Source organism: Tursiops truncatus, chromosome 8 (assembly GCF_011762595.2).
Source record: "Tursiops truncatus isolate mTurTru1 chromosome 8, mTurTru1.mat.Y, whole genome shotgun sequence".
In the NCBI taxonomy this organism is placed as follows: Eukaryota; Metazoa; Chordata; class Mammalia; order Artiodactyla; family Delphinidae; genus Tursiops; species Tursiops truncatus.
Genome location: NC_047041.1, coordinates 88,055,477 through 88,074,675, shown reverse-complemented (window position 1 = coordinate 88,074,675; position 19,199 = coordinate 88,055,477). Strand labels below are relative to the sequence as shown.

Below are 19,199 nucleotides of genomic sequence, written 5' to 3'. Positions count from 1 at the left end.
ATTTATTTTATTCATATCACAATCTGATCACAGTCTGAATTACCCTATGCATTTATTGCTTTTTTTTCTCTTTTGATCTCCCTGACTAGAATTTCAGTTTCATACTGGCAGTGTCTTCTTCGATTTCTACATTGCTCTATCCCTTGTACATTGATCAGTGCCTGACACCTAGTAAGCACTCTGTGTATACTTGGCACATGACTGTAAATAGTTATTTCATATTGAATAAATATATATATTATATATTATTTCATAGAAAAATGAAATATAAAGTTACATAACAGATATTTGCATTTAAACGTGAGTTAGTAACTATTTTAGGAATGATTTTATACACATTTTTGTCTGATATGATCCATTACTTTTATTATCATTGAAAAGGGTGTAAATACATCTTCTTTTAAAGAAATTCAAAATAAAACTAAAAATTAATTTTTTTTAAAGCTTGGGAGATTTTTACTCAAATTGTGGTTAATTTCCTACCATATACGTGGCTATGAGGAACATTGATGTATACTAATTCAATCCAGAACAAAAAAGTAGATAGGAGAGTAAGTGATTTTCTAGATCTGCACTTACACTAATTACTGTCTTTTTTATTTATATCTCTTCTTAGATTCTGTTAATTCCCCTTCTACTGAGCCACTAAGCAAATATTCTTACACACTGAGAAGGATATTCTTCTATGTGCCTAATACCAAAAAATACTTCTAACTTTTTCCCTTCCATTTTGAGGCAACTCTCCCTTACCCTCCAAATAAAACCTTTCTAAATGCTAGGTTTTTTATCCTAAAGGTTCAGGCTCTATATTTTGACCTTTTGAAGTCTCCATCAATTCTATTAAGTGTATAGTTTTTTTCTCCCAATACACACTAGCACTTGTTATTCTATCTCAAACTGTATAAAATATGTTTACTTATTTTCTCTATTGTAAACATTATGTCATCATGAGAAGACAATATGGAGAGTTAAACAAGTGCAGGGAATCTGTAATCACATATACAGTTGACCCTTGAACTATCAATACACGAGTTTGAACTGTGCAGGTGCACTTATACACGGATGATTTTCAATCGTAAATGCTACAGTACTACACTGTCCATGTTTGGTTGAAACTGTGGATGCAGAGGAACCATAGATACAGAAGGCCAACTATAAATTTTATGGGGATTAACCCCTGTGTTCATCTGGTCATGACTATACACGTCACTGGGTACAGTATATTCAACTCTACAAGAAGAATTCTATGAATATTTCTTAGAATGCATTTTGAATTTCACCTACCCATAATTGATGAGATGAAATAATCAAATATTTATCATAAGTTTAGCCAACAGAGGTGGCTCTTTTTATGTGTCAATCTTACTGAGCTAGGGGGTGCCGAAATATTTGACCAAACAGTAAGCTGCATATTTCTGTGACAGTATTTTTAGATGTGATTTCCATTTGAATTAGTAGACTGAATAAAACATTGTCCTCCCTAATGAGCATGGACCTCATCTAATCAATTGAAGTCCTGAATAGAACAAAAAGGCTGAGTAAGAGGGAGCTTCTCCTGCCTGACTGCAAGAGCTGGGAAGTAGGTCCTCTCTGGCTTTTGGACTTGGACTAAATCATCAGCTCTTCTTGGGTCTCAAACCTGTGGGCTTTCAGGTCAGAGCTTAACACCATTGGTTCTCCTGGTTCTAAAGACTGTGAACTCAGACTGGAACTATGCTACGAGCTCTTCTGAACCTCCATTTTGCCAACTGCAGATCTAGGAACTTTTCGGCCTCCATAATAACATCAGCTAATTCCTTATAATAAATTTCTTATAGATAGACAAATGAATAGGGAGATAGATAGATAGATACATACATACATCCTCTTGGTTCTGTTTTCTGTTTCTTGGGAGAAACTTGACTAAAACACCAAATGTTTCAAATAATTTAATTTATTAACTAGGAATTGAGAAAATACAATCAATTCTTTGTTATACAGAATGTGGGAGCATGAAGACTCAATTTGATGTCTAGCTTCCACTATTTTTTTTTTTTTTTGAGACAAGGAATATAACTTTATTCGGAAAGCCAGCAGACCGAGAAGATGGCAGACTAGTATCTCTGAAAAACCATCTTATCTGGGTCTGGATGCCAGTTTCTTTTATAGAATCAGAGAAGGAGAGGCGGTGAGGAAGTAAAGTAAAAAGGCAGAATAGAGAGGAAGAGGCGGTGAGGAAGTAAAGTAAAAGGGCCATCAGTCTTGCAAAACATCTCATGGAATGACCAACCTCCGTGAGGGAATGTGTTAATTTCTTTTTTCTTGCTTTTAACTCCGTGTTATCTGAGAGTAAGATTTCTCTGAGGCTAAATCTTTCATTTCTGAAATGTACATTGAAATTCCTTGCCTATTTCACAATATTGTTAGGTTAAGAAGTTAAGATATTTGAGATTTTATGATATACTTAAAAATCAGCCTTAATATTAAATAGTTAAAACATGCAAAGGCAATAAAAGTTTTTAATTTTAGAACAATCATAAACTTATTTGTATTCCTTTTTTTGATGATTATTTAACTCTGAGGTAATTGATTGTGATAAATCATTGTTATGGAATTTTCTATCAGACCTGTGAGTAGGTAGCTTCTAACCCTATCCCTATTTCACTTAAACCTAAATGTCAATGAATATAAGTAGAATTAAAAGCAATAATCTCTTAAATAAAAACCCAGTTGATCTTATCTCTACAAGAGAATGAAGGCATCCTTTTTTCTTAAGAACAAAGTCTTGAGGGAAAGACTAAAATCTAGCTTTTATTCCTTTCTTTTAGGCCCATACCTTTTTTATGGACTAATGATCTCAAAGGGAAACAAGACAAGGGAACAGAAAACAACAGTTTTTTTCCTAAAGGACTAGAACAGAGGTCTGTGGGCCGAATCTAGATTTTACCTGTTTTTTTACGGCCTCTGAGCTAAGATTTTTTTTTTTAAAACAGGTGAATGTTTAAAATCAGTTTGATCACAAGGAATACTAACTTTAAAGAACAAATAAGCAAAATATTTTTCAAAAATTGTTCAATTCTTCTCATTATTGGACTTTTTTTACAACAAAAAGTGTACAATTATAAACACTTTGAATTCCATCAATTACAAAAATAGTGGAAATTTGTTTTCTCTCTTGTTATATAAGTACCTACATAGTATCTTAGATTTTACATCCTGGCTCACAAAGCCTGTAATATTTACTGTAACTATGTACAAAAAAATTTGCCTCCTCTTAGACTAGGGCAATTAGTCAAATTCATTTATTTCACTTACTGTTTTCTTCGGACATAAAGCTATATCAAGTTGGAAGGCCACTGCTTCTCTGAATTTCCAAATACAGGAAGAGAGTGGGTGACTTCTTCCAAAGAAAAGAGGCACTGGAACCTCTATTTGACCAAACAAAACTCAAGGGATAACAAAGTCTCCAAAGGAAGTAGCTTCCAAATGAGAAAAATCCGACTAGACCAGGAATCCAAGGAGATTTAATCTAAGGAGAATGTACCATTTAAGATCTTTCTCTTCACCCTGGTTTTACTACCATCTCCGATAGTATCTCTTGGGAGCCAATTTATCCCTGGCTCATATCAACGACTGTCAGAACTATAACAAGAACATGAAGGAGTCAGAGAGGAGCTTCTCCTAGTTAGTTACTAGCACAGATTCATAAATTATAAATATCATAAAGTTCATGTACTTTCATCTAGCAACCACATTTTTGAGAATTTATAACAAGGAAATAATTTCAGAGGATAAAATTTTATGTGCAGATAAATATTGGAATACATATATAATTGCCAAAAAAACCCAGAATAATTCAAATGTCTCACAGTAATAAAATGTTTGAATTAAGGTAATTCTGATAGAATTTTATTTAGCTATTCAATTTACAGTTATGAGGACTACCCCCCAAAATTAAATAATCTTTATGATTTGATGTTATTAAGTGGAAAACAAAACTGAAGATAAAGTGATATTGAAGTCATATATTCCATATATAGGTTACAGTAGAAAAGGTACTATGGAAGGGACTTCCCTGGTGGTGCAGTGGTTAAGAATCCGCCTGCCAATGCAGGGGACATGGGTTCCAGCCCTGGTCCGGGAAGATCCCACATGCCGCGGAGCAGCTAAGCCTGTGCACCACAACTGCTGAGCCTGTGCTCTAGAGCCCGTGAGCCACAACTACTGAGCCCATGTGCCACAACTACTGAGCCCGCGAGCCACAACTACTGAAGCTGACGTGCCTAGAGCCCATGCTCTGCAACAAGAGAAGCCACCACAGTAAGTCCGCGTACCACAACAGAGAGTAGCCCCTGCTCGCCACAACTAGAGAAAGCCCATGAGCAGCAATGAAGACCTAACACAGCCAAAAATTTAAAAAAAGATAAATTTTTTTTTAAAGATACTATGGAAGTAAAGTAACTTTATTTTAGAGAGGTAGATTTTGTTAAAGTAGGGTTAGTTCTTTAAATTTCAAAATTTCATTAATGGTACATTAAAGTAACCTTAAAATAACAAAATATTATTAAACCTTAAAAATAACAAAAGCTGATTAAAACCTACATCTTTCACGAAATTTGTAAATTTCCTTATATTTCTGAGACAGGCAAAGAGGAGAGTTACTGCAAAACTGAGACAGCTAAGCAGCCAGAGGCACCATGAGAAAAAAAAAAAGGAAAGAAAAGAAAAGAAAACTGCAGGGATAGCTTGCTGTATCTGATTTATTTAAGAACAACTCAAAGGATTTGATGGCTTACAGTGGTTTTAGTAATGGTCTGGTGAAAGTGAAGGCATGACTGTAAAACAGAAATCCTAAGAACACACCAAGATGAACTCTAAGGAATGACAGATCCTGATGCTGAGGAGCAAGTCTTTTTGAAGAGTTCAGTGGCCCAAAATGTAGTAGGAACGGAAAAACACCACCACCACAACCACCACCCAAGGCATAGCAGCTGTTTACCTTAATGTACTCTGAGTGTCAAACGGTGAGTTTCAGATAATATGTTGTACTTCTGGGGATGTGTGAGTCCACTGAGTAATGTTCTTAACTTGAGAATATGCCAGTGGGCATTACAGAGATTTATCCAGATCTGTGTTCTTAGGCTTGATACACTTAAGCACACTAACAGTAGATAGTATTTGCTTATAGATATATTTTTACCTTTTATAAATGTATTGGTTTCAGAAAGCCCCAGGCCTACGAAATAGAAGGATTTCCTGGTGAAACTGCATTAAATGGTAGGACAACTCTGTAAAATGTTAAGCTATGGCCTTAGCAAGTTTTCCTGCTAAAAAAAAAAATAAAAGCCCTTATGAGTAATAGCATACATAAACTAATTTCATCAATTTCATCATTTAAAAATCCTGACACTTTTGTTCTTTCTCATGTGTGCCATATATACGTATATGCACGTGTATGTATAAACATATACAGAAACATACATATATATGTTTATATATAAGAGAGAAATGTTAGATTGATTCCAGTGAGTCTGGAATCCATTGATCAATATCCTTAGTGTTTCAGAATCATAAATTGAACAAAAAACTATGTGTTACAAGAGAGTGTGAATGGGTTGTTAGATACCATCTCCCTCTTAAAACTTGGTGGATTAAATGGCCTCAAATTCTAGAGGGCGTGAGCTCTTTCTTTTCCCCATGCCCCTACCTGAAATTCAGATATTATCTAAAAACAAAGCAAATGAGTATCTGAATTGTGACTCAAGCATTTTTTTCCCTTCCTCCTTCAGTTCCTCTGCATCTCTCAATTATTAGACTCCTAGCATCAGGCTTTGTATTCTTCTGCACAGTGTGCATTCACAGTAGGAAAACCTCTAAAAATGTTGAGTTTGGGGCTTCCCTGGTGGCGCAGTGGTTGAGAGTCCGCCTGTCGATGCAGGGGACACGGGTTCGTACCCCGTTCTGGGAAGATCCCACATGCCGCGGAGCGGCTGGGCCCGTGAGCCATGGCCGCTGAGCCTGCGCGTCCGGAGCCTGTGCTCCACAACGGGAGAGGCCACAACAGTGAGAGGCCCGCGTACCGCAAAAAAAAAAATGTTGAGTTTCTACCAAGAGATGATCTACTAATTTCCCCTTAATGCTAGCTATCTATAAACAACAATTGATATGATATTCTTTTGCCTATATTGCAGTATCCTCCCCTATAAGATCCAGGGACAGATGGAGAAAGGGATTTTTGTGAGTGAGTCTGTTCAGTTGTAGCTTGTGTTTAAACACCCATGAAATAATATGATGAAGTCAAGAAGGGAAGGAATAATTGCTTTCAAATATGAACAGTCTCTTTTACTGTACTTTGAATTAATTGTGGCATTAGGATAAATGATGAATTGATTGAAAAGATTAAAGTGAGTTAGTATGATTCTTGAAGGTGAATATATCCCACTTGAATTGCAGCCTTAATGGTTAGATATGTGTAATTTACATAAAATGTTATTTATGTATCTATATGTATTATATATATTATTTATCACATAAAAATATTTGGTGTTTATATTCCTTTCTCTCCAATAGTTAAAATATAATTTCTGCTATGTATAATGATCAGAAACTTGATTTAGCTGATTGATAAGCTATTTAAAACAATACACTATTATCCTCTGTACTTTTATGGAAAAATAAGTAATATTGGAAATAGAATATGATCTTCTGAATCATATCATTTTATTTTTTTCACTGGTGATTCTGAGTATACTGTATTGCTGGATAGTTCTCTACAATATGTTTATTTTTTCTACAGTTGATGGGCAAGGGACTATTTTCAGTTTTTGGCAATTAGAAAAAAATGTTTATATGAACATTTTAATTTTTGTTTTCTTGGGTACACTTGTGTGAGTTTCTTGAGGTGGTATGCCTAGGCGTGTATTTTTCTGGGTATCTTCAGCTTCCTTAAATAATGTCGAAGGGTTGCATGTCTGCTTGTAGAATGTTAGAATTTCCACTGTTCTCTATCCTTACTAACACTTGACATAATCAGGTTTTTAATGCTAGCCAACAGTAATTAATCAATTAATCAATGTTAATTTTAATTTCCTTTTCTCTGATTCCTCACAAGATTAGGCACCGTTTGATTTTTCTCTTTTGTGAAATATCTTTCAATGATTTTTTACCCTTTTCTTTAACTGTGGTTTCTGTTTATGCATAGTGATTTGTGAGAAGTCTCTATATGGTCTGTTTAAAAGCCCTTTGTTTTTTCATGTGTTATTTCCTCAAACTATGTCTTGCTTTTTCACATCCAGTATATACTTTGAAAGATAAACTCTATGAATTTTAATATACGTAAATATAATAATCATTTCTTTAAAACTTTACCTGAACTGATAACATGAAAATATTTTCTTGTATTTCAGAAGCTTTATTGTTTAAAATTTGTGTATAGGTCTCTGTTCCTTCTGGAATTGATTCTCATGTGTGGCATGAGGTAGCAATCCTATTTCATTTTCTTTTCCTTTCTTTTTTTTTTGGTGTGGGTACCAATTGTATCAATTTTGTGGAAAATACGTTCTTTGTCCAAGTGCTCTACCATGCTGCATGTCAAAAATCATTGTCTATATGTGTGTGGATATGCTTCTTGTTTCTGTATGCTATACCATTGGGCTATTTCTGTTTTTTCTTTTCTTTTTTTCTGGTTTCAGTGCAGTTGCTCCTAATTAAAATTTTAAAGGGTAGAAAAACATGAAGGATAAAAAAAGAGTCACCAATAACCACTACTAATATCTGATATATATCTTTTTTTAACTCCCATGTATATATTCATAATTTTTTCTTCTATAACAATTTTTTTCTTCTATAATTTTTTTCTTCTATAAAAAAATATAGTTTACATAATTTAAACTGCTTTTAAATTTACAGTAATTATCTTAATTTTCTCCTGTCATTAAATAGTTTTCTAAGTCATAATTTGTAACATTGGATACATTCTCACATAGAGGGTACCATCATTTATTTAACTAATTCCTAATTAATGACATTTTCGCTTGCTCTGTAATTTTGATTGTTGAGCCTTACTAAAACCTTTTGAGGCAGGCAGTGGGTATATTTCTATTATTATTATTTTACTGATGAGAAAATTGAGGTTCATTCAGTAAGGTGTCTTACCAAATGTCACACATTTAGGATGAGGCTGAGCTAAATTTCAGACTCTAAAACCATTCCGTTTACCATCTTCTGCCTCTCATAATGAACACTAATTATCTCTGTGTTGCAGATGTAGATTCATGAAGTGTCAACTAATAGAAATTAAATCCTGGTCAAAATCCCACTCGAGAACAGTATTTCCTGTGTTTATCAACTCCTTGTTGTCATCAGCCACCCAAACTAAGTAGGAGCCAATCCATAGGTCAGCGTCAGCTTCATTTTTATTCTTGACGAGACATGTCTAGTCATTTTTTGTGTCTGACATTAGAATCCCTGCATAGAAATAATTTGCATAACTTTAATTTTGCCCCCCATTTAATCCATCACACACTGAGTCACTTGATATTTCCACTGATCAACCTGTGAAATTTGTCAACTTTATCTCTGATTTACAGCGGATTCTGCTAATAATAAATGTCATTGCTGAATGTATTCTAACTTTTCTAGAGCTGCATGATCAAAGCAAGTGTTATTTTCTTTTTTAATCAGTGCTTTTTTGTTAGATGAGCACAGAAAACACTGGGTATGAAAGTATCCAACAGCATATGCTACAAAAACCAGTAGTTTGATGAATGCTGAGAGAGATGGTACCATATTATTCTCTTATTACAACTGCATGTTGGTCTTACCCAGGCCTCATATACATCCTTTTGTGACTGACTTTCCTGGGGAAGATAACATCAACTTTGAACTTCTTCCTGTGGTCATTCAGGAAATATTTTATAAGTAGATGTCATGTCAATCAAATGGACACCTTTTGTTGCTTACAAAGGGGTTTAAACAGCATGCAATAATAATGTATAACATTTAATATGTAATATATTTAGTATATGAGTATATAAATTAATAGTTATGCTCTACAAATGAAAGAGAAATGGAAAAAGCCTCAAACAAGCAACAGTTGATTAAATATCATTGGCAGACATTAGGGCCAATTACCTCTTGAAAACCAGCAATTAAAAAAGAAAGAATTTTATATTTATCTTGTGTGTCCTATATGAAACTGTTTTTCAGTTGATGAAGGAAGGAATTCCAGCTGGTAAATGTGGAAAGAATGATAAAATTAGAAAATCCCTATCATGAAATATGGATTGTTTATTTCAGCTAGCAGTCATCAATGAATGACACCAACAATAGAGGGATAGCTGTCACTCCCTGAACCCACTGAACATTTGTAGTGTCACTAAATCAGTGCTACCAGATATTGTGGGCTTCCTGAAGGAAAACGGCAAGAAGCACACAGAAACAACTACAGTAGCCTTGTCAAAGTCAGAGTCTAGATCTAATCAAGCTTCTTGATTTAACTATCACAGGAAATACTGAGGATAGAAGAACAAGTTTGAATAAAAGTGCAAAGAGGCAAAAAGACAAATTCAGAAGGCATAACATTCCACAGGAAATTTTAAGTCAATGGCATAAAGAGCAAGAGGAGGTTCTAGATTTAAAAGGATTTAAGAGACATGTAGCTACAAGTTATAGTAGATGGATTTTGTTTGGATAGTGAATCAGGCAAACTTACTGTAAATGTACTTTTCTGAAGCAATTGGGAAAATGTTTTTATGTACTGGGTATTATTTGATAGCAAAGAATTTGCATTAATTCTCTGGGGACTATATTAGGATGGTTATATAAAAAATGTCCATATTTTCAGAAATGTGTAATGACTGAATGTAGGAGTAAAATGACAAGATCAAGATAGAATCCTTCCATCTTTTTTTGTTGTCCATCTTAAAAATGTAGGAGGATCACACACAGTTTCTAAACCTCTGCATCTGGTGGTGGCTTATCAAACTTCCACCAACATTCCATTGGCCAGGACTTTGTCATGTGGTCCTCAAGCACTCTACAAAGGAAGATGGAAAGTGTAGTTTTCTTGAATGCCAAAGAAAATTAATAAAATGTTAAATATATATCATTATCTCTACCACTTCCTTTTTTCCTTATAGGTAAACTTATCTTTTTCCACAGAACAGGGCATTACTGTAAGTATTAACACATTAGCTAATTTACACTGTGTTTACTATAGATCTAGCCCTCTAAGTTCCTTCATATGGATTAACTCATTAATTCATACCCACACCTATTTTAAGATAAGAACAATTAGCTTAAAAATGTGCTGCAGTTAGGGATTAAACTAGGATGTGAAATCAGTCTGATTTCTTCCTAATACCTATGCTAGGATAATATATTAGCGTGTTGCAATATGCTTCTTGTTAAAAGAATTATACTTTTTAAACCTAACCTTTACAATTAAAATCTATTAATCTAATCAAGATTCTCAACCGAAGCCCTGAATTTTGGTTTCTACACTAATGTATAAAGGAACATATTATCCCTTATAACATAACTCTTACTGAGGGGTAATCTTGAAGTAAAGGTCTCAGACATCAGAGTAAGACAAACTTTGGTTTGAAGCCTTGCTTCATCGCTTATTACAAGTGACTCAATTTCTTGAGCCTTTAAAAAAAAATCTATAAAGGGGATAATAAGAGCCATCTTATAAGGCAGCTGTGACAATTAAGTGTAACGTAAGCCAAGTAAATGTTTCCAAGGTAAATGAGAAACAGATTCATTATAATAAGTTCAATTTATATTTAATTTGAAATACACAATATTAAGTATGCATTGTGTTATTCATTCCTCATAAGAAACTCTAAGAAATAACTACAGAAACTATTATGATTTGCATAAGTTAGATAAGAAAACCAGGTCTCTCGGGGCATAAATTATTTCTTTATGATGACACAGCTATAAAGGTTGGGCATGGGGGTCACTCTGTTTTAACTTCTATTGCAGTGTATCTCCTTTTCCACAATATATCCTTGTCCAGTTCTTTCTTGCACATTTTCTTATGAAAAGTAATATCTCCAGCTCTTCTCATGTACCTGAAATAGTACCTAGAGAACCTAAGTGCACTGAAAACTGCTAGGGAGTCTTTTATTAGCTAAGTAGGTACTCAAAAGAACCTGGTCAATATCCACTAAAGCTACAGTATAAAAGGAGAAACTAAAAACATAATAACTGTAGATCCTCAATCAGAGTCTCTTGGACTTAATAGATGTCAAACCACAAAGAAGTTTTAACAACCTGAAATCAATCAGCATTCTAAGAACTTTAGGCCAGTGTTTGAATCAGGATATGTAATGCATCTGAGAATACTTATAAACTACTATTGGGACAGATTTAATTATTTTAATGAAACAAAAACTCTTTTAACAGAGTTTTCATATATACATATATATGCATGTTATAGTGTGTGTATATATTTATATATAGTTTTTTTTTCTTTCTGAAAACTTCCAATCTAATCGCATGTGATTCTAAAACTTGATAACATTTATTGAGCGCTTCCTATGTGAAAAGCATTTTCCAAGTTGATAATTTAATTGTCAGAACAATTTTATGGGGGTTGTTTTCATTTTACATATAAACTTATATTTAGAATAGTCAGGTGACTTCAAGTCATACAGCTCATTGGTAGTGAATGCAGAACTTAAACCAGATCTGAAGCCAAAGACCTAGGTCTCTACCACCAAAATATAAGATCTTGTTTTGAAAAACTATTTCTGAAAAAAAATAGTTTAAAGAATAAATATATTTTTTAAATGGTTAAAAATTCTACATTTATGACCAGGTGCAAAAATTGCACAGTGTGTACCATGGCAGCTTAGATGATCTGAGTGTCTTTTGAGTTTGAGACTGTATTGGATGTATGTTTCCATATTGATCAATTCCAATAGTAAAAAGAGTTGCAAGATTTTTTTTTTCAGTATAATGTGCTATAGTTTGAAACTTCTCCAGGGTAAAATACTGTGATTTTAACATTACACTTAGAACTATGATAAACATTTAAAGTTATTAGGAAATATTTCCACTTTTTTAAGCTACTATCTAAATTTTTATTCTTCTAATTTATCTTTCTGAGAATTTTATTTTATTGTAAAAGAATTGTAAAATTGTATTTTATTCTTTGGCCATGCTGCGCGCCTTGCAGGATCTTAGTTCCCCAACCAGGGATTGTATCCGCGCCCTCAGCAGTGAAAGTGTGGAGTCCTAACGACGGGACTGCCAGGGAATTCCCAGTTTATCTTTCTGAGAATTTTAAAACCTGACTTGGTTGTACCTGCATGAACTGATGGTATTATAATGCTTGTTGCTGATGTGAATTTGGAAATTTCATTCTTTATCTGGATGATGCACCTTTAAGCTGTCTACTTTGACTAGCCTCTATTGTTTTATAACTCACATTTGGTTTAGTTTGGTTTTCAGTGTCTCACAGAGAAGTTCACTACTTCTTATAAATATCAACACAGTTGTTCAGCCTGATATTTCATAGGTCATTACTGAATCTGACTTTCCAAAATAGAATAAGACCAACAGTCTCAGGACTTGTTTCCTTTGTTTTCTTTGGTAAATAATTTATTTGGTCCCCTCAGTCCATCCACTCCAAATGCCCTTGCTTCACCCTCATAATCGTCTGTGAATACCCTATAATTCTGTTGTACCTTCTAGTCCATTACCTCTCAGGCTTAAAAATTAAATGTGAAACTCTGAAGTGTTATGCATAGATATTCTTTTCGTATTACTGAGTTATGTAATTATTTCATGAGGTTTTACATGTCTTTAAAACTTGAGTGGGAGGAAGGACCATGTCTAAATACCTACTGGTATTAGTAATTCCAGTTCCCTGAATGTTAATTAACACAATTTAGACATTTGGTAGAAGACTCTCATGATGGCATGAGAAAGTAAGAGAAATTAATCCATTTTATCTTTGTGCAAAAATTCTACTTAATTAAAATAACATTATCTTAAATGATTATAAAGTATTAAGGATGCCAATAATTTTGACATAATAGAAAATCTAAACAAGCTACTTATAAGTGATCAGTAGGCTAATATCCTAAAATTTATAGAGTCATATTCTAAATAATAAAATGTAATACTTTGTTGAATATCTACTCTATCTACTACAGATACTCAAATGGAGAGACTTAGTATACATACTCCTAATAGCTCTGATCTTCATAGCATTTTGCAAGGAGGATATTGTTGATTTTTAATGGTGTTATGCCTGTTTTTCTGAGAAAGTATTTCCATTCAAGATGACCCTCACTTCACTTTGATATTCCTGGTGATATGAGGCACAGTGCCTAATACAAAATAAGACAGTAGATTAGTAGTTCTCAAACTTTGTTTTGCCTTAAAAAAAATCACATGCTCTATTGATTAAGAAGGTAATTCCCAGAAACTCAGTGGTTTTTGTGAGATGCCCATATTCCCATTTTTAAACACATGATACAGGTAACTGAAATTCAAGCTCCATGGACCATACTTTGAGAAATGTTATAATTTACTGCAAAGCCTTGGTTATAATATTATTTAATAAATTGGCAATGAAGTTTGATAAATAATTCCTATGTTTTGAAGAAGATACAAAATTCTAAAAAGAAAAAACGCTTAAAAGGTAAAATACAATGATTATTTAAAAGAAGCAAGAGAAAGTCCTGGCAGAAAATGGGAAGGATGCCATTCAGCAGCAGTATAGTGGTTGGCGTTAAACCATCATATTTATTCCACTACAGTAATTGTCAGCATTTTCTTTTATAGTATTTTTTCCCTGATAGAAGAAAGCCCTGGGTGTTAGTCATAGCCACAGAGCCAGCGGGTGCCATCCTTGGGAGCAAGCTGCCTGGCAGCATCAGTGTCAGTCAAGAATGATGTCCCCGCAGTTCCTGCAAAAGGTCAAAAAGAGAAAAGTGACGGTGACTCAGGTTGAGAATGGGAGGATGTGTTGTGTCATGCTCCAAAGAGCCTTATCCCTGAGGTGACAGGTAATGAGAGAGCATCATTCATGGTGTCTTACCAAGCCCTCAATGTGGATTAGCTTTAACCATAAGGAAGACCTGAGCAGAGAAAAGACATTGAACCATTTCCTGCTGAAGAGTATTTTAAGAAGCAGTTTTCTTAAATACAGAATATATCTTAATTTTCGTCTTGGCCTCTCAGAGAAAACAACTCTGATGTTGTTGTATCTATTCCGTTGATGTTGTTGTATCTATTCCGTTCTTTCTTCTCATGTTGTGTTGGCAAGGTATGATTCTTCTCGACCTGAGGTGGCCTCTTCAAACATAGGTGATAGAATTCTGGCAAGGCAAGACTAGACTATTTTTAAATAGTCTAAGAACTGCAAAGCAACCCCAGTTTCTGCTAAAATATCAAAATGGCTCCAAGAAATGTTGGAAAATCTGTGATGCTTGCTTTGAGCATCCCTCTCTTTGACGACCTTGCTAGAAGCCTTCTTTGTCTGGCTGCCCGCTGACTCCACTGGAGCCAGAGACCCCCTGCTAAGGCCCAAACATACTATGTTCCCTGCTCGGTTCAGGTAATTTGAATAGCCACTCATTAAACATCAGCTGTAAGCCAGGCATCAGCTATAAGAATTAAATAAGACAGACACTGTGGCCTCAGGAAACATATTTTAGAGGGAGATACAAGCATCTGAACATACAATAAACTGCACTTTAAATCCTCTGATAGCAGAAAATACACGGTGTTCTGATTACTAAAGGAAGAATCTCTGCCATTAATGCTTTTTAGAATAAAAATTATAGGAAAACTAAGTCCAAGTTGGCTTAAGTAAAGAGGAACTTACTGAATCACATAAGAGAAAGTCCAAAAGTGGGGCTGGTTTTAGGCATGGCTTTGTAAGAAAGTCGGATAATATAGTAGGAATATAATTCTCTCTGTAATGTGACTTGACTTCACTTGTGTTGCCTCTGATTTTAAAATGGACATCGCTCATGGCAACAAAAAGGCTTCCAGTAGCTACAGAGCTATCTCCTTTCAGCTACAAATAGTTTAATAAGGTGAAAACATTTTTATCCCAGCATTACAAGAAGGAGTTTTGAGATTCATGCTGTTTAGAATGATTTAATCAGTTACCCACATTTGAATCAATCACTGAGAATGTGTTGCATTGATTGACTTTGGGTGCATCATATGTGCCTGTCCTCAAACTGGGGATAGGTTCACAGAAAGATCTTGTAGACTGAAAACGTGCTGTTACACTCCTGAACAGAAAGTATGGATGTTGGCATTAAATTCTGAAATGATCACAGCACAGGCGTCTAACTCAGCCTATGAAGTTTCAGAACAGGGGAAGACAGCTATGTTTTATTTTCAGGCAGGAAGGAATTGACTACTCTATAAGAACAAACCACCCCCCAAATCTCAGTGGCTTAAAAAACACTATATTTCTTGCTTACACAACACCTATTATGGTGTTCTGATGAATTCTCCAGAGCAGTGGTATATCCTGAGGTTGCTCAGATTCTAGTCTGCATTGATTTTATTGAAGCTCCATTGCAATATATGCTTTCACAAGAGGGCTGGAAAGTGTGGAACTGTCAGTTAAAAGCCCCATTTAATCACCACTAAATAAATATGTCATTTCTGTCCACAACATATTGAACAGAGTTGAAAACATGCTACACAGAGATGTGTAATCCTCCCATATCAGACATTTCCAGAATCTGCTTATAATCCATTGACCAGAGCTAGTTGCATGGCCTCATGTAACTACAAGGGGATGCAGAGTGGTAAAGTCTTCTCCTATGCCCAGAAGGAAAGGAAAACTAGACATGAGTGATCATTTGAAGCCACTGCAACAGTCTAGAGTCATCCAGGTGAGGGGACAGCAGGAACAGAGACATGGAGATTGAAACGGTGTAATGAGTTCTGGGAACAGCACAAATTCTGGCATTTTTGAAATGAAAAAAACACAGAGAATGTGGAAGAAGAGGCTAGAAGGTTGTACTTTTATTGTGTTTTATTGTGCTTCGCTTTATTGCGCTTTGCAGATACTGTGTTTCTTATAAATTGAAGGCTTGTGGCAACTCTGCGTTGAGGAAGTCTATTGGCGAAAGTTTTTCAACAGGGTTTGCTCACTTAGTGTCTCTGTGTTACATTTTGGTAATTCTCACAATATTTCAAACTTTTTGATTAGTATTGTAGTTATGGTTGTCTGTGGTCAGTGGTCTTTGATGTCACTATTGTACTTGTTTTGGGGTGCCACAAACCACGCCCTTATAAGATGACACACTTAATAAATATTGTGTGTATTCCGACTGCTCCACTGACTGGCTGTCCCCCCATCTCTCTCCCTCTCCTTGGGCATCCTTATTCCCTGAGACACAACAAAAAATATTGTGATTAGGCCAATTAATAACCCTACAGTGGCCTCTAAGTATTCAAATGAAAGGAAGAGTCACACATCTCTCACTTTAATTCGAAAGCTAGAAATGATTACGCTTAGTGAGGAAGGCATGGTGAAAACCAAGATAGGCTGAAAGCTAGGCCCCTTGCACAAGCAATTAGCAAAGTCTTGAATGTGAAGGAAAAGTGCTTGAAGAAAATTAAAAGTGCTATTCCACTGAACACACAAATGATTAGAGAGCAAAACAGCCTTATTGCTTATATGGAAAAAGTTTTATTGGCCCTCTGATTCTGGGGTCCATATTAGGATCCAGCATAGTCTTTATCATTTCGTTAGATTTATCATTTCATTTGCTGGATAACTATAGTTTCCATTCTGTCAGTCAGGCACATGAATCAGGATTACAATTCATTTTAAAATGTTAAAAAGGTGAAAATTCAGAGATAAATGCTAAGAATGAAAGGTCACATTTGATTATGTTTTGAACTTGCTGCAAATTTTGTTGAGGAATTAAAATTTACTCACAGAGAATAAACTTTTTAAAGGACCGCTCATCCACTAAAGAAGATTCAGAATATTTAGCTTTCTAGAAGAATGAAGGAAGTTAACAGGGAAAAGAAATGTAGGGAGAAGTAGAGGAGGTTTTGTAAAAATTTTGCTAAAAGTGAAAAGTCTTCTGGAAACCTTTTTTGGCTGATGTCTAAGTTGGGACAATGGGTATCAAATGTGTACAAATCATTTACTTCTTTGGGTTTGTGTTTTCACATTTACACATGAAAGGTATAGGAATGGACCATTTCTAACAGGGATTTATGAAGGCATATATTTTCCTTTCCAAGTTTAATATTTATTGAGCACTAACAATATGTTGGTTTGGTTTGGCTCTGAGTTTACCTGGTTAACATCTCCAGCTATGGTTTGATTTGAAAGAAATTTTCACCAAACCTCTGAATGACCCCCTCCTTGCTGACTGAGTGTGGTCAGTATTTGGATGTCTTTAGAAGGGATGTTTGTATAACTTGACTATGTTCTAGGGCTTCACTAGGCTTGGTTTCTGCATGGAGTCATTACAAAATTTCACATTCTGATAAACAAACAAACAAAAAATCACAAGGTACTTCTTATCATTATTTGTCTCTTTAAGAGCGTTAAAGTGTATATTAGCAAACCAGAGTAAGAATTCTTAAAAATCTTGTTTTTCAAACCCAGGTCTGCCATAATCCATGGTTGCTCCAGAGATTCCCCCACAAAACCCCTCTAGTGTGGTCTGACTTTTCTCTTTCTTTATTCCCCCATGCATGCTACAGCTGCACCATCTCTCTGATAGAATGGCTACCGGTAGCCTCACTCCTGCCTACTGATGGTGCCTGGCTACTCCAGGATGGCTCTACCATTCTTACCCTGTTCCTCATGGACAGCAATGCAGAGGACCTCCTGAGATGAAGCACTTTAATTTATTTCTCTCTTGAGATGTTCTTGGTGAGAATTTCTGATGACAAGAAAAGAGACACAATCTCCATCTCACTCGTGGGTTCCTCTAGTGAGTGGTAGATCCTCTTCCTGCTTTTCGTTTTGTATTACTGGGATAGAAGCCATTTCCTTTGAACAGTTCTGGGAGCATAGTCAAGCTTAGACTGGCTGGTTCTATTAGATAATCCCTCATAAACTTGCAAAAGGAAGAAAGGAAACTTGTCAGTGAAAAAGTTTAATTCCTGCTCACTTAGCAAGCAATGACTAAGGCAAGTGAGGAAAGATGGTATATTATGCCATTCATAGTTTAATTATTTGTCACTTCCACAGTTGAAATCGTCATAAGATTATCTTGCATTCCCCCAATTCTGGGGAGTACAGGTTTCATTATCAAATTTGTCCCACCTCTGCTGTTTCTTTAACGGGCCAGAAAATGAGCAATTGAGAAGTCAAAGTTATCTTGTTGGTTCCCCTTTGTTCACACTGGAAGCAGACTATAAATCTAAGATCTGGGTAAAACTCCATCCTCAGAATTGGAGAACCCATTTATGCTTCCTGCTGGGACCTCACTTTGGGAGATCTACCTTCAAAAACAATTGAGATATTGTTGTTTATATGTCTCCCTATCCAAATCTGTCCCAGTGATTAAGATGTAAGATTAAGTGTGGTCCTGGTCTCCTTGTTTTTCTTCTTTGTTCTCGTACATTCACAAACAAGTGCAATTCATCTGTCCCTCCAGTGTTACCTTTCCTTTCTTTTTAAATTAAAGCAAGATTGTATAGCAAACCTTGCTATGGAGAGCTTCTGCATGGACCTAACCTGATTCCCATTCATCAAACTGTTTTTTCTCTCACCTTACAAAAATTATTATCTTATTATTTTTTTCCAATTTGAACTAGACAGAAAGAACAGTTTTTCTTTTCCTGCTTATCTATAAACTTAACACATAAATGTTAAATGAATTCTGCTGAGCCAAATGTATCTCCTATGAAGTGAGTCCACATGGAAATGGAAACCATTATGTCATTATGTCTTTGAGTCCATGGATGACTTTTGTAGGCTTCCACTTACATAGTGGGCCATATAAGCTTCAAAGAATTTCTAATGCTGAATTATGCTAATAGAAAATTTTAACTACAGTTGAAAAGCATTTTCCTTGACTTTTGGCACTGTTACTTTCTGTACATCTCTCTAGAAACTATGGTCGATGGAGCTCTCCAAACCATTTTTGTGAAGGTGTAATACATGCCAAAATACTGCTCCCTTCAGTCCTTAGGGAGGGCAGGTAAACTCTGAGGTCGCTTTTAGCTAAAAGCAACCTTGTTGCTTCAGGCTGAAG

General features: G+C 35.2%; 2 long non-coding RNA genes across 2 annotated transcripts in view; both read left to right on the top strand.

The window, feature by feature from the left end:
• The window catches only part of LOC141279274 (uncharacterized), a 29,388-nt gene extending 26,498 nt beyond the window's left edge, over window positions 1-2,890 (top strand). The window contains exon 3 of the long non-coding RNA XR_012333246.1: window positions 2,808-2,890. This is a non-coding gene — a long non-coding RNA (uncharacterized lncRNA). The remainder of the gene's footprint in view (window positions 1-2,807) is intronic.
• Window positions 2,891-8,288: 5,398 nt separating this feature from the next.
• Window positions 8,289-19,199, top strand: part of LOC141279273 (uncharacterized) — a 167,199-nt gene continuing 156,288 nt past the window's right edge. The window contains exons 1-2 of the long non-coding RNA XR_012333245.1: window positions 8,289-8,374; window positions 10,119-10,154. This is a non-coding gene — a long non-coding RNA (uncharacterized lncRNA). The remainder of the gene's footprint in view (window positions 8,375-10,118; window positions 10,155-19,199) is intronic.